The sequence below is a fragment of the Ceratotherium simum genome, chromosome 5, assembly GCF_057802395.1.
Source record: "Ceratotherium simum simum isolate JZ-2026a chromosome 5, ASM5780239v1, whole genome shotgun sequence".
NCBI classification, from domain to species: Eukaryota; Metazoa; Chordata; class Mammalia; order Perissodactyla; family Rhinocerotidae; genus Ceratotherium; species Ceratotherium simum.
Window position 1 is genome coordinate 57,226,085 of NC_141904.1, and position 15,784 is coordinate 57,241,868.

General features: G+C 42.8%; 1 protein-coding gene across 2 annotated transcripts in view; it reads right to left on the minus strand.

Moving 5' to 3' along the window:
• The window catches only part of ARHGEF3 (Rho guanine nucleotide exchange factor 3), a 296,369-nt gene that overhangs the window by 66,042 nt on the left and 214,543 nt on the right, over window positions 1-15,784 (minus strand). The gene's annotated exons all lie outside the window — the stretch shown is intronic.

Genomic DNA, 15,784 nt, shown 5'->3' on the forward strand with positions numbered 1-15,784 from the left:
CGATCGCCGGGCCGCCCGGCCCAGTGACAGCTCCACTCGGGCTCCCCGGCTCTCCCGGAGTGGAAGAGGCGGCGGGCAGGACGGAGGCTGGGGCGAAGCCGGGCGGCGAGTAGAGAGGAGGCCCGGGCGGGGGCGGCGGACTGGGGGAAAAGCGAGCGTTTTAGAAGCCCACGTTAAGAAGAGGCGGTGTTCCGTCTTGCTTTATTCCCAGGCCAGTCTCCCCTCACACTTTTTTTTTTTAATGAACGTCGTTGGAGTATAATCTACAAATATAAAATGTTCCCATTTTAAGTGTATACAGTTCGTTGAGTGCTGACAACTGTAAACACTTGTGTTGCCACCTCCACAATCGGGACACAAAACAGTTCGACCACTTCCAGAGAGTTCCGTGGAACCATTTCCCCTGCCCCCATTTTAAAATATGAAGAGGCTGGTAAGAGGCTGCCTGCCACTCAGAAGGGTAATCTGACAGGATCTGTCAAGATAAAGCTGTGCAGCGATGACCTGGCTCTACCATGCCTTTCTGGAGAAACACAATGTAAATGTCTAATAGGCAATTATAAGATCATTCGAGGCAGCCCTGTCTGGGACAGTAAAAGACAAAACAAAACTGGAAACAACCGTAATATCCATCAGTAGGGAGTGCTTAAATAAACTCTCCTCATGGAACACCATTCAGCAGTAGTCAAAATGAAGATGGGTCTATGGGTGTGGCATGGAAAGATCTCCACTGTGTCAGTTAAAAAATAATTGCGGAGTAAGCTCAGTATAATACTATTTGTGTTAAAAACACATCTACAAAAGAATTCTGTATATTTTCTATAGAGACATATGTAGGTAAATAGCCTTGAAAACCTTCTGGGATGATGCACAGCAAACTCGTACAAGTTCCCTTGGGGTTGAGGAGAGGCAATCAGTGCCAGAGGGTGCCTGGGATTAAAGGATTGAAGGTAGTGGACAAAGGAGACTTTAAATTTATAATGTTCTTAAATTTTTTACAAGAAAAATATATTCTTGGGTTACTTGGGAAACTAGAAATTAACTTCTAAAATATTAAATACAGTTTAAAGTATTGGCCAAGCTTGGTGGAGGAGTGAGGGGAAGCCCATCTCCAAGGGCACCCAACCAAAGCAGCCCCTGATTAATTCTGCAGCCAAAGCAGGGCCAGGAGGCAGTGACACGCCCCACTCAGGGCTCCCCTGGCTGCTGAGGATATGAGCTGAAGCCCCTGGAGCTGCTCCTTATTCCCTTCCACTCCCTGCTCTTCTGGCCCCCACAGGCCCACCATCACAACTAGATGACTCTGGCAAGCAACAGCCCCTTCTAGGATGGGCTTTGATCCCTGGTGGAGCTTGCTGGGCCTTGTCCTCCAGTTGGGAAGTATACTTCCAGCACTTGGTGAAGAAAAAAGCGACCCCAGCAAACTATGACAGCCCTGGGACTTGGGCTACTCACTATGGGATTCTCAGGGCTGAGCAGGAAGTCTGAAACACCATAAGTCCAGTGTGGTAGTAAATAAACCCTAAGGAAGGCAGGTGACCTCAACCTCAAGTTTAAGAACAACTATCATAGATCAAAGAATGGTCATATTATTTGATGAGAAGTCTGCCATATCTACTTTCTCTTAAAACATTTTTTTGCCCCTCTTCAAAAGATTTGGAACCATAAAAATCAATCAATACATATGGCCACATAACATATGTACAGCAAACTTAATGTCCTTTCCACTATAATTGCTAGGCAGAGAGAAATTGATTGCTAATGGCCAGTAACAATTTAAATAGTGCCGCAAAGAAAAGTATAAGCCCCAAAATGAGTGTAAAAGGAAAAATGGGAATCTAGAGTTCCCTTGGGTGGTCTGATGCTTCTAAGCTTCTCCTCGCATGACTGTCTCACCAGCAGGAATAGGATTCTGGTGTTTAAAGACATATATTTTTGGTACAATAAGGCCTGTAAACTGAAGCTGGCAATTTTGGGTATATACAAGCCATGTATGTGGTCCTTGAGACATTTAAAGGATTTTCAAGGGTATTTTTGACCCCATGCAATTTCTACCTTGTGCCCTGACTTCAAGAACCTCCCTCGCGTGTGAGGTGCTGCTCCAAAATTAGCAGATTTGGGGTTTGGGCAATCTGCCTAGGATTCAAACCAGGGGTGTCTGTAACCAAAGACTTTGTCAGAAAGCAGGCTGCTCTACTGGAGGGTTCCCAAACACACCCTTGAGGCTGGTGTCACAGTTGAGGGAAGCTGGTCCAACTGCAGTGCTGCCCAGCTGAGCTAGCCCCAGGAGCCCGGCATTCCCCATCCTGCCTGTGTGCGTGTTTATGGGTTTAGGAACAACACTGCCCTAACAGTCAGCTTCACTCAAAGCAACAGCACAAAGTGCCTTTCAGAACTCACCTTCAGCACAACCCGTTATAATCCTATAAAACTCTGCACAGCCGGGCAGTGTTCCTCGCTAGCCAGAAGCCTGGAGACTGGAATAAAGAAGTCTCTTCTGCATTTCCAGGAATGGTGCCAAGAGCAGGGCCTGCGTTCTCGCCTGGTCTGAGCGGGGCTCATTTGTGCTGCTGGTGGAGTGGGGGACCTCCACACACAAGCCCACCACTGGTTATTGGCTCCTTTTAGATGAGCAGACAGCCAGGCATGGCTGGGAGACCATCAATCAACTCCTCAAATCCCACTGCCGTGACAGTGAGCAGAACAGGCTCAGCATGAAGCTAAAACTTCAGAAGTTAAAGTGGCTGTGATAATCTTCTCATCTACTGGGACAATGCTTTGTCCTCTCAGCATTATACTTAACATCAGGGTTGGTGGCTTCTTCTTTTTCTTAAAGGTGCATTTGTTCATTTGTTCATCCACCCATTCACTCATTCACCAAATATGTGAGTGTTTGTTACAGATTAGGTGCTCAATTAGCTACATTTCTCCCCTCCTCTTCTCTACCCATTCCTGAACCTCTATGCCAGGGAGGTGTGTAATACACACCTGCTCTAGGAATATGGTTGGCTCTTACAATATGACCTTTCAACTGTAACCTCTGCAGTGAGGTGTGCATTTGCAGAAGTAGCTCAAGTGACAGTAGCCGATTCCCCAAAGCATGGCGTTCGAACACGTACACCTCCATCTGCTCCCTTAGCATCTGGAGCCATCTCTTTTACCCATGCTAATCTGACATGGTCATGTAGATACATGTTGGACACGTGTGTGCCAACACCTCTCCCCTCCCCTTCCCTTTGGGCGACATTCCCAGTTAATAACTACGCTCCCTCTCCTCTCTACAACTTCAGTCTCGATGGGAGAGGGGAGTTAAAAGCCTGAAGAAGTTCTGGCAGTGAATTCTGAGAGATCAGGACTGTGGTTTACTGTTAGGTAAAAATGGCACAAATGAAGTGCGGATAATATCTAAAATCATAGCTGTATTATTACTACCCCCTGCCTAGGGATATGTCCCTTGGCTCCAGGCTAGATTCATGAAAATACATCCCTGGATATTCTAAAGCTGTAAGACTTCATTTTTGCATTCTTTTAAAGATCTCATTTTCTGAAACAAGTCTGAAAAACCAGTTAAGTGATAGAATCTTTCTCTTTCTTCCGGGACTGAGCTAATCCTGTGGATTATTAGCTATAATGCAAAAATAATCAAGACTTTATGTTTTAAAAAAAGGAATGAATATGTGTCTTGCCCTGATATACCAAAGACAGGTGCATTCCCAGTCTCTGTTTCATTACAGCAGTGATTCTCAACTGGGGGCAATTTTGCCCCCCAGGTGACATCTGGCAATGTCTGGATACATTTTTGATAGTCACTGGGGGAGGATGCTAGTGGCATCTAATGAGTAGAGGCCCAGGATGCTGGTAAACATCCTATCATGCACAGCACAGTCCTCCAGAACAAACAATTAACAGGTCCAAAATGCCAATAATGCCACTGTTGAGAAACTCTGCATTAAAGACTGTGCACAAATGAAATATGGCATCAGAACCAGAAGAATCTGTTGGTTTTGACCTCAAGGATATTTTCACCTTAGACCTTGATCATTGATTGATGTCAAATGTCAGTTTCGGCACGGCAAGCAAAGAAAAAGTGCTTGAGTACCAAGAAGCCTCAGGATACTGACATGCCTAGAATCCTTCCCTGATGCCCAAATCTGACCCTTAACTGAATAACAGATTTCATAAAACATGAAAAGGACAAGAAGACAAAGAAGAATATTGGAGTAAGTGGGGGACAGAAAATTGTCTTAAACGGCTTCAGATATGAAAATACACTTCAGAAGTCCAGGGAAAATGAAAGTTTCAATGAAAGATAACATTCTAAAAAGAAATTGAGGAAGGGGAAGAAACGTTTCAAAGCTTGGTCTTTCCCAGGGCAACATTTACCACCATATTTAATTGTTTTGGTGGGCAAAAATGCAAACTCAGCAATGAAATAAAAACCCCAAGGGGTTCAATTTACTGTCTTTTTGAGACATTTCTGGCTGCACAGTGTGTGTGATCAGAAACCCGTCTCCACTTGAGATTTTGCAATAAGAATCCTGACCTTCTCCAATCTGAGCTGATTACTATCAGCAGGCTTGTTTTGCTTACAGAATTTAAGCCAGCCCTTAGAACACTTTCTGTACACTACTAGAGGGTCTTTGAATTTTACGGATAGTCTGGATTTGAGAGTATTTCATATTTTTTGACCAAGAATTCAATAAATTTGTTATATTCCAAAACTATTTATTCCCCTCAGACTACAGCTAATGTGTGCGTTATGCAGGTTTCTTATTATAACCATTGCATTAGAATCTAAAATGTGTAAATTCTAGCCTTGGGTAGTGGAAGTGTTTTCTATCAACTACAAACTCAGCAATCAAAGTACCATATTTCATCAAACCTAAGATGCCAAAGACTGTAATATGTGCTATTTTATGTACTACCAAGAAAGAAAGAAATGTTGCCAATTAAATTATAACATGTGATCAGTTGTAAGATACATCTCAATTCCAGAGAAGTTAAAATGGGCATATGGGGGAAATGGGCATAACAATGAAATATAGCAGTATTCATATCATCTGGCCAGGATTTGAAAACCTATCACAGAAACATGACTTCTGGGAATTCAGGGACAATAATTCCTGAAGCCACCTGCAGTGAAATCAACTGAGAAGCTTATCAAATCCATATCCCTGGGCCCCATTTTGGGTCCACTGAATTGGAATTCAGCAGTGGATAAAAATTTGAGTTTTTGATAAACACCCTCAAAGAGCGCTGTTTGAGTAGCATAGTGTTGTGAGTTAGAATTATCAGCAAGCCCAATAATGAACCAGGGGCCAGAAGCACTCTGACCACAGATCCTCAGGCCAGAGGTGCCCAGGAGCAATTAGTCCAATGGTTGTAGCCTCAAAATCCAGAATAGGCATGGGGAGCTGTTTATTTGCTCATCCAGCACTGAGGAACTATGATGTGCTAGACAGCCTGCTATATTCATATGGGTGCATCGGGGATACAATGAAAAATATGCAAGTCCACACTCTGAGTAAACTACCAGCTAAACCACCCACCAGGAGACATGTTCTGGTTCTTGAGACCTGATTTACAATCTTGTATTCAGAGTTCCAACTAAAAATATGCTTATCTTCATAGCCAGGGGACATGACTGCATTTAAGTTTTTAAAAAATTAGCTGTAGCAGTAGAGAATTGGAGGAGGGCAGTTGGCTTGAGATGTTTACTTGAAAAAGACCTGGGGCGTGGAGAGGGTGGACAGGGAAGAGGGTGCGTGTGTAGAAGACCTCAATTACAGAACAAGTTTAACCAGCAGCAACAGGCTCAGGGACTCCTACTCCTGGCGAGCATGTGTCTCACTCATCTGGTGGGAGCGGAAGTCGGCTGGCGTGTGCTAGACAGCAGCTCACTAGCTGAAAGTGTTCCTTGTGCCGTGGGCATCTGACAACACCACAGGGGCATCAGAGGGTGCAGGTTCACTGAACGCTTTGGTTAAGTGGGAGCTGGGTTACGGGAGCTTCTGCTGTGTTTGAATTTTTTACATCTCATATCTAAAACCAAGATCAGCAAACACAGGTCTCACATGCGCACAATTCTGACTGAACCAAAAGCTTTGGCAACAGAAGACTAAACAAAAGCACCAGCCTCTAGTTCACCAACTTTATCACCTCACGATCATTTAGTTCTTTGGCATGACAAGAACAACCACCAGATGGCTTCCTGGCTAATTCCTCTCATCCAGGGCTGTCCTTGATCCTCAGGCTAGGGGAACCCTTGCTTTGTGCCCCCACAGTACTGAGTACCTCTCAACCTGTTCATAACGACTGATTCAATGTGTCTCCGCTGCCCAACAGCAAGCTACAAGGGCACAGGGACCATATCTGTCTCACTCACCACCATGGCTCCAGCTCCTATCACGCTGGCACATGGCAGAAGGATCCATATTTGTTGAAATGAAAATTAAATTGAAATGGGGCTAATCAAAGACATGTCATGGAGGAGGTAAATCCAGAGAATTTTTGCAACAAGGAACATAGCATATTTAAAGTTTTTGAGATGGGACCAAGAAATCATATGCAGAATACCACAGTGGGCTGTTAAAAGAAATTTTGAAAAGTAGACATGGGGGCCGGCCCTGTGGCTTAGCGGTTAGATGCGCGCGCTCCGCTACCGGCAGCCCAGGTTCAGATCCCGGACGCGCACCGATGCACCGCTTCTCTGGCCATGCTGAGGCCGCGTCCGACATACAGCAACTAGAAGGATGTGCAACTATGACATACAACTATCTACTGGGGCTTTGGGGGAAAAAAAAAAGGAGGAGGATTGGCAATAGATGTTAGCTCAGAGCTGGTCTTCCTCAGCAAAAAAAAAAGAGGAGGATTTGCATGGATGTTAGCTCAGGGCTGATCTTCCTCACCAAAAAAAAAAAAAAAAAAAAAGTAGACACGGTCCCTAACGTTTAGCTTTGAAGAGTCCAAAACTCACCGAAACCACTTTGAGAGACTGCTCCTGCAGTGTCAAGATATGGTGTCCTCTCGGATATTATTGAGAGCTTGCACTTCCCTCCAGCTTTTTACACACACTTGACAATTTACACTAATTCCTGGACAAGGTAAATTGCCAGGGAGACTATGAAACTCTGGTGGCAAAAGGATGTCAACTTGTCTGTTTTCAGAGATGCCTTGTAACAGGCTCATCTGCCCTTTTCCTTTCCTCCATGGCACTTTCTTCCTTTTCCTTCTACAGGTTTTTGATTCCAGGTTAAACTCTATAAAAATTTTTTTCTTTTCAACTTGCAATACTCACACCTAGTGCGATTTATATTGAAACTTTGCTCTCTTCAGTTGGGCCCCAAAGGGCTGACTTATAAGTGGGAGGGGAGATTTTTGGCATTTCTGCAAGATTAAACATGGTGCTAATCTAAAGTTCCCAGGCTGATGTGAAATTATGGACTCAAGGACTTTTTATCAAACAAAGCCAATGGGAGAAGAAGGAAACTTCTCTGTCAGCTGCTCCTCCAAGGGAGGGTCATGCCCTCTCCCTGTCTGGGTGTCCTCACCTAGAGTCTTACAAGAGATGCTCTGAGAGCTCATTCTGGTTTAAACACAGTACACTGCGAACAAAACTCATCTGTCAGTGAGTGGGAGGAAGGAAGGGAAGAAGGTAGGAGAGAATTAAAATTGTAAAGCCAACATCACGTGGCTTCCTCCTTGAACTTTAATAACCCAGTGCTGCCTGCAGGCTCAGAAAAACCAAATGCAATGGTTAGGTACAAGGATTGCTCCGGTGCTGGGAAAATGCAACAAGACATAACTTTTACAAGGTAAGCAATGAATAAGTGCCCTGCAGAAACAAAACAGTTTTTAACATCTCTGAAGTTGGCAGCCAGATGCCTGAAACGTTGGTTTAGGGCATCCAAAACGCACAACAGATAGGACTACCTTCTTTAAGATGAAATCATATTCCAGGGGAAGCAATAGCTGGGGAGGCTGGGTTTTTATGATCAGGAGAGGAGGGGAATTCGATCAGTATTTTCTTTGCCACAGCAAGACCCATTTTAATGCATGTTAGAGGTTTTCCACATATTGGGCAAATTTTCTAGAATGTTTTAAAAGGGAAAACGTTCTGCAGACTACCTTGGTTTCTGAAAGAGTTATCTTTCTCCCTGGGTTGGGGAAGGATCTGATTCTGTCCTATGGTGTTATCGACAAGATCTGAAACTACAACTTTTCATTTGGGTTCTGCTGTTGTTATGAAGTGCAGTTTGGGGTATCTTGTTACACTTCACCCCCAGAAGTGTTAAAGGAAGTGCCTGTCACCAACACTCAAAAATAAAGTGTAAATGATGCTGGCAGAGCTCAAAAACCAAAGGGATCAGCATTTTGCTTCAGTTTCCTGTTCATAAAACTTTATAAAAACAACCCGCCCATTAAAGAAAAAAAAAGCCCACAACAATAGCTCATTATTCTTTTCCTAAATGCTTGCCTCATGCCACTCTGAAATTAGGTGCCATCACGTTTCCTGAGTTATGGGCTCCAAACACCACATCCCTTTCCTCCTTCCCTCGCCCCCACCCCACCTGGCACCATTCCTGAATTCAGATACTTCTCCAGTTTACCAGCTCAGCAGAGACAGGCCAGCATTCTCCCTCCTACCTGTCCAGAGGAGGCCAAGCATCTGTACCAGCTGGAAGCAGGAATAGGGGAGGCCTCCTTCCCCCTAATTAATTTTTCATTTCCTAGAAAAACTTTTAATATGGAAGGTGCAAAGTTACAAAGTAAAGGGAAAAAAATACCTACAGACTGCTCCAAGTAAATTGAAAAATCATTATAAATACCTTATCTCATGACATTAATTTTTGAAGAATAAGATATTTCCCTTCCACCCTTGCTCTACAGTAAAACTTTGTGGAATATTCAATACCCCATTCCTTCAGTTCCTAGTAGAACATAGAACACAAGTCCTAGAAGGAGAAGCCTGGATTCAAATACCAAGTTTTCCACTTAACTATCTGACTTTGGAACAATTTATTTAACCACATAAAACTTCAGCTTAATCATCTGTGAAATGGGGCTATGAGAGTTTCATGGCTTTAATGAGATAAAACATATGAATAGTTTAATGAGATAATACATATGTCAACATTCTAGGCACAAAGTAAGCACATAAACTATATTATTGTTAACCTCTCTGGTACATAAATCATCCTACACCATTTTTTCCTCAATGAATTAGAGAGGAAAATTTGGGTTTGGGGGACCTTTTCTACTCTCTTTCCTCCCAAAGGAGTTAATTCTTTAATGTAAAGCCATGATTGCAAATGTGGCTTTGACTGTTGGACATCCATGAAAGCAGCACAGTCAAGGGTGAACTGACCTCAACTGAAGACACGGGGTTCAATCTACCACTAAATTTGCTGTGTGACCTTGGGCATGTCAATTAAACTCTCTGAGGTGCGGTTTCTTGAACCGTAAAATAAGTTGTTTGAAACGTAATTGCTTATCTTCTGTTATGCTATAAAACAGCAAAAACTGAAGTGTGCGTGGAACATTGTCTTGATTTTATGCTATTTTATTACAGGAAATAAAAGAAGATAATATCACTTACGGACGAAAGCATCTTTGTCTAAAATCAGCACGTTTGGTACAGGCAGCCCATGTTTTGGGTGAGTTCAGTATGGTCGTATTTTATAAGGGTTCATCAGAAAATTCAGCTCAATGTCTTCATTTGTCAGGAAATGCATTTGCATATAGATTCCTTTAATATCAAATGGCCAAGAAAACGAAGTTGAAACAGAGGTAAGATCAACTATGAGCAAAGAAACACTGAAGGGAAAATGGAGCTAGACTACAAATGGGATGGAACTGGCCTAAAATATACCACTGTCACTTAAAAATAGGTACTTGGCTGCATAGGGCCTGTGTTATCTGTATGACAACATTTGGTTCCTACTGTGTCCTCTTCCTACAGGCCCGTTATGACTATGAGAGCTGTCTGTTCCTTCAGTGACCAAGTCTTGCTGCCTTATGGATTTTCCCCAGTCATAACTTCCTTTCTGCCCTTCGGGTAGGCTGCTTACATCCACGTGGCAGGACTGTGGTCAGTTCTGTTCTGGATGCAACACACAGATGGCTGCTGGCATGGGATGCTGAGCACTAAGGGCTTCTCAAGGCTGAGGGCTCAGTGCACCTCAGGCCAAACTTCTGATGCAAAATATTTACACTGATGTCACATTTATAAAAATCAGAACTAAAGGCAAAGATACATTGCAGCAACTTCTAAACAGTGCTCTATAAACAACAAGTGGAACTAGAATTACTCAACAAATCATAAGCTTCATTATTCTTTAACAGCTGTGTCTCCCACTGGACTATAAGCTCTGTAACAGCAAGAATCATGACTCTCTTGTTCAGGGTTGTGACCCCAGTGCTAAAGGATGCCTGGCAAGTGACAGAAGGTCTACAAATGATGACCATAGCTAATGCTGACTGAGGGTTTGCTCTCTGCCAGGCACTGTTCTTTGACTTCACGTGATGTATAATGTAAACTCAGGTAATCCTCACAACAATCCAGTGAGGCAGGTACTTATAAAGGGAGAAACTGAGGCATAGGGAGTTCAAACAACTTGCCCAAAGTCACAGAGCTGGTAAGTGGCAGAGCTGGGGTTCAAATGTAAGTACTTTGCTTCCAGAACCCGCAGTTCCAATTATGAAGGAACATTAATTATTTGCAGGCCATTTGCAACTAGCAGGTGTCCTGATGCCAGAGACTATGATGCCGAGGGTCAAGGATTCAAGCCTATATGATATGACCTATATGATATAATATAGCCTATATCATATGATATGATGTAAGAACATCAAATGAGAGTCAGGAGACCTGGGTTCAAATCTTAGCCCTGGACTCCTACACCGACTTTGGTCAAGTCCTGTGACCTCTGTGCTCACCAGTTACCCTGCTGGTCAATAAGGGGTTGGATGGTCACTCAGGCCCCTGACAGTTGTGAATCTCAAGTGCTAGAGTCATCCTGGACAAAATCTTTACATCCAGGAGACAAGTGTGCTCCTCCACCTTCCATGAGGGAGAACCACCAAAATATCTTCCACAACTAAGCAAGTCACTCAGTCTCTCTGAGCCTCAGTGCCCTCATCTGCAATTAGGAGATAATAGCACCTACTTCAAAGGGCAGAGGTGAAGATTAGAGAGAAGCCAGAGAACGGGCTGACACATAGTAGTAATCTCATAAACAGTAGCTAGGTCCCAAAGATGTTATTATGGTCCCAAAGAAAGTTGGGAGGTAAGTCTGGAGGAGGAGAAAATCTTCTCAAAACCCAGGAACCAACCGACCAATTGAAAAGACAGCACTGAAACAAACATTATGATAATTTCTAAGAGTAGAGTACACATTTGCCACATCCCCAGAGCAAAAATTCCATACTGGATCTCTTTCAGAAAATGGAGAAATGCAGATAGGGTTGAGTTAACTTTGGATAGAACAAAAGAGAACTATTGTGATTTAGGGAGTTCACATGTGAGGGCTAAAACCCTAGAAAATAACGTTAGGTGCCATTTGCTCTATACAAGGTCTGCACGTGACATGTATTATCTTGCTGAGTCCTCACAACCTGCTGAAGAGGGTGCTTTCCCTGTTTTATAAATAGGCTCAGAAAGGTTAAGTAACTTGCTTAAGGTCACACAGCTGCTAAATATCCATACCAGAACTTACTTAGTCTGCCTGGAACACTGATGGTCGCAACCACGCAGCTGCACCCTCTCCCCAAGGACAGAATGTCATTGGCCTCAGTGTGCCCCAGATCTATGGGGCAGCAATCCTTGTCCACAACATGGACAGGTAGCTTTATAGGTAGGACATGTGTGCTGGCTGGAGCGGCCCTGGGTTTTAGCCCCTGTTTACCCACAGACTCCCGGCAGCTGCGGACAAGTCATTTAACTTTCCTGGATTCTGTTTTGATCAAACAGAATGTACTGAAGTAGAGTTTTTCAATCCAAGTCTTGTGGAACATTAACCACTTACATTTATACCCAGGAGGTTAGGGATAAAAGAGGAGCCAAGACGTGAGCTGACCCTCTGTCCTGATATCCTGGTTGGGGGAAGGAGTGGAATACATCTGTGAGCAAACACAGAACAGGGTGACTGCTCAATTCCCTCTCATTTTGAAAATTCTGAAATTCTACTGAATGCTACGTGATAGAGCAAGAGAAAGAGGAAGAGAAGAACTTACGGGAATCATGGGGGAGGTGGACGGGGGTTCATCTTGAAGCTGTGTTTGCACAAGGACCACAGTGTACATACTTAGCTTGTGAGCTTATTTGGGGTGCTCTGGGGTGGGGGAAGCTGGTGGAGATAATGGGGAGGGAAGCTAAATCCCTCCTCTTGAAATGACCACTATTGCACACAGCAAGCACTCAACAGATGCTGATAGAATTGAATTCAAAGGAAAATAGACCTGGATCAAATTGAGAGAAGTTCAGCTGCTGCCGAAGATGTATGAATATGTCAAAAATGCTAACAATTTCTTTCTTTTGTTCCCAGCCACCCACTCCACCATAAGCCATTTTTAACCTCAAGATCAATTCTTTTTTGTGCGAATGAGCACACCTCTTGCAGCAGGATAACCACAGGTAACCCTTCCCTTTGCCTCCATCCCACGCACTTGGAATCTGAACAAAAGTGAGCTGTCTGGGAGCTAAAGAATTCTTCTTGTTTTCATTTGCATCCTTGCCCAGGGTAGTGACAAATATTGTTTCATGAGTTTCCAGCTTAGCTTTAGAGCTCAAAGGATAAAGGGCTTCTACAAGAAAGAATGAGGATAAAGGAAAGAAGGTAAGAGAACAAAAAAATTTAAGCCATATATATATATTTTTCATTCAAATAGCAGAGTCTTTTCTTCCCAGGAAAGATGACAGTGTGCTACAACCTCAGTAGACCTGCCAAAGTCTCCATCTGGACATACTGGAAGTAACAATAACCTTGAGGAGTTCTGTTTCTACTTTTATTCTAAAAACGGGATTTCAGAGGAATCTCAGGTCTTCTGACTCCCAGCTGATGTTTCTTCCATGAAATCAGGTTGTCTCGTGAGCCATGTTTCCATGCCACAAAAAAGGCTGGCACATAATAAGTGCTCCATAAATATTTGTTGAATAAATTAAAGAACAAAAGAAAGAAAAAGGCTTAGAAGATATGTACTAAAGGCCGTCCACATGAGTGGATCAATTGTCTGACATTTAAAAAGTTCTGTGTATCTTTGAACTCATGTCCAGAATAGACCCTCCCTTATCCTTCTTTACCTTTGCAAACATCACCAATTATTCAACTCCCAGACCAAGTTTTTCTTCCGAGAAGCCTTCCTAGATCAACTCAGCCCACAGGAGATGGTTCTTTTTTCTGAGTTCCAACAACTCTTATTACTATCACTCATTAATTGTGTTCTGCCCTCTGGCAACTTTTGAAATTACTTAACAGTCTACCACTACTTAACAGTCTACCACCACGTAACTTTTCTGATTATCTCTCCACCTAGAACTCCTGGAGGGCAGGGCCTGCCCACATCTACCTCTAGATGCTTTCTTAGGTCACTGGAACAAAGAAACAATGACTTCCAGAGCAATGACTAACTATAGCTGGAGTATTTTTAAGCTAGATAATCACTTATTCCTATATTCAACTTCTTCCAACTAGTTTAATGGTCAATAGAATCTTTGTGCTGTTCTCCTACTGCCAGGGGAGGCCAGTAACAATTGGTATCTGTCAACTGCATAAGACTGTACTCAGGGAAGGACTGTAAGGATGTGCTGTCCCCTCAAAATACCCCATTAAAATTAAGGAAGACACTTATCAAACCTCTAGATCAACCCACCAGTTTACAGGAAACAGGAGGGAGAAGTTAAGCCACAACACGAGAAGGCAATCCTCGAAATCAGGATAGAAAACATTCCACCAGACAAATGATCTGGTTTCTCCAACAAATCAATAGCATGGGGAGAAAAATGAGGGAGGGAGAAGTTTTACAAAATATCAACTATAGGAACAGTGGAGAATGTTGGAATCCTGATTCAAACAGGCCAACTGTACAAGGACTTCTTTGAGACCAATTAACAAGAATTCCTTGATATCACCTAAGACGCAGTTCAAAGGCAAATTTGAATTTGGGGAAATGTGACTTTGAATTGAATATTAGATGATATTAAGGAATTCTTGTTAGTCTTGTTAAGTGTGATAAGGTGTGGTGGTTATGTAAAAAAAAAAGTGTCCTTATCAGGTAGAAATGTATACCAAAGTACTGACGAGTGAAATGACATGATGACTGAGGTTTGCTCAAAGTACTCGTAAAACACAGTGTGGTGAGACCGTGAAGAGGGTAACCGTTGTTTGCTGGATGCTGGGTGAGTGGAGGTACTAATTATACTATTCTTTCTACTTTTCTAATGTGGGCACATCACAAGGTATCATGTTTAACACACTATATTATCCAACTTAGAAAATTATAGTTTCCAGTGTTGGTGAGCATACAGCGAAAATAGCATACTTAGAATTCTTGATGACAGTAAAAACTACTGTGATATCAAGAGATGTCAATATACACCAAGAGCAATGTAAATATGCATGTCTTAGCCCAGTATTCCTACATGTGTGAATTTACCAAAAGAAAATAATCCAAAAGAAAATATTTTCAGTGCCCTGTCATTTAATAGTGTTGAATTAGAAATAATAATAGACTAGTTACTAAATATGGAGAATACGCTATGTACCAGGAACTATGTTAAATGCTTCATATACATTATTCTCCTCTAAACAATCCATTCTCCCCACAAGTCCCCAAGATGACACAGCTAAGAAGTGGCAGAGCAGGAAATCCGGGTCAGGCTGGCTCCAGAGCCCACGCTTTCCAGCCCTGCACTAAGTTGCCCTGAAATCCAAATGTCATACAATGGGAGATGTTTAATTAAATTATAGGATATCCTCGAATGAACACTGTGTGAACATTAACAAGTATACTTATGAAGTCAAGCCACATGAAAAATGCTAAGTTAAAAAAAGCAGGATAAAAACCATTTACAAGGGCACCTATGCAATTTGTACATATGTATAAATGTATGTATGTATACGTATATATGTGTGTATATGTATATATGTGGAAAAGCTTGGCAGGGAAAATACACAAAATGAAAACATGGTTGTATTAGAAGGGAGGTCTCCCAATTATGGGCCATGTGGTTATGTTACTTTTATTTTTATTTTTTTGTGAGGAAGATCAGCCCTGTGCTAACATCTGCCAATCCTCCTCATTTTTTGCTGAGGAAGACTGGTCCTGGGCTAACATCTGTGCCCATCTTCCTCCACTTTATATGGGACGCCGCCACAGCATGGCTTGCCAAGCGATACATCAGTGCGCACCTGGGATCCGAACCGGCGAACCCCTGGCCGCTGCAGCGGAGTGCGTGCACTTAAGTATTTGCGCCACCGGGCCGGCCCCTGGTTATGTTATTTTTTAATGAAAAAAATTAAAGGGGAGGTAATTGAATTGAGGTGTGCAACAACGGCTGATGGAACCAAGGCATTTTTCTAGTGGGGTTTCCATAAATATTGTAAACTGTCAGTTTCTTCAAATAAGTTCTTTTCTTCTTCTTTGGAAGCCTACCAAACTAAAGGAAGAAATATTCCTCTTTTCCTCCCTCAAATATCTTTGAGATGACCTCTGTTAGGATTTCACCTACTTTGATCAGGAAGCAAGAATTATCTGCAGTTTCCTCTTGCAGCAGATGCCGAGGAAA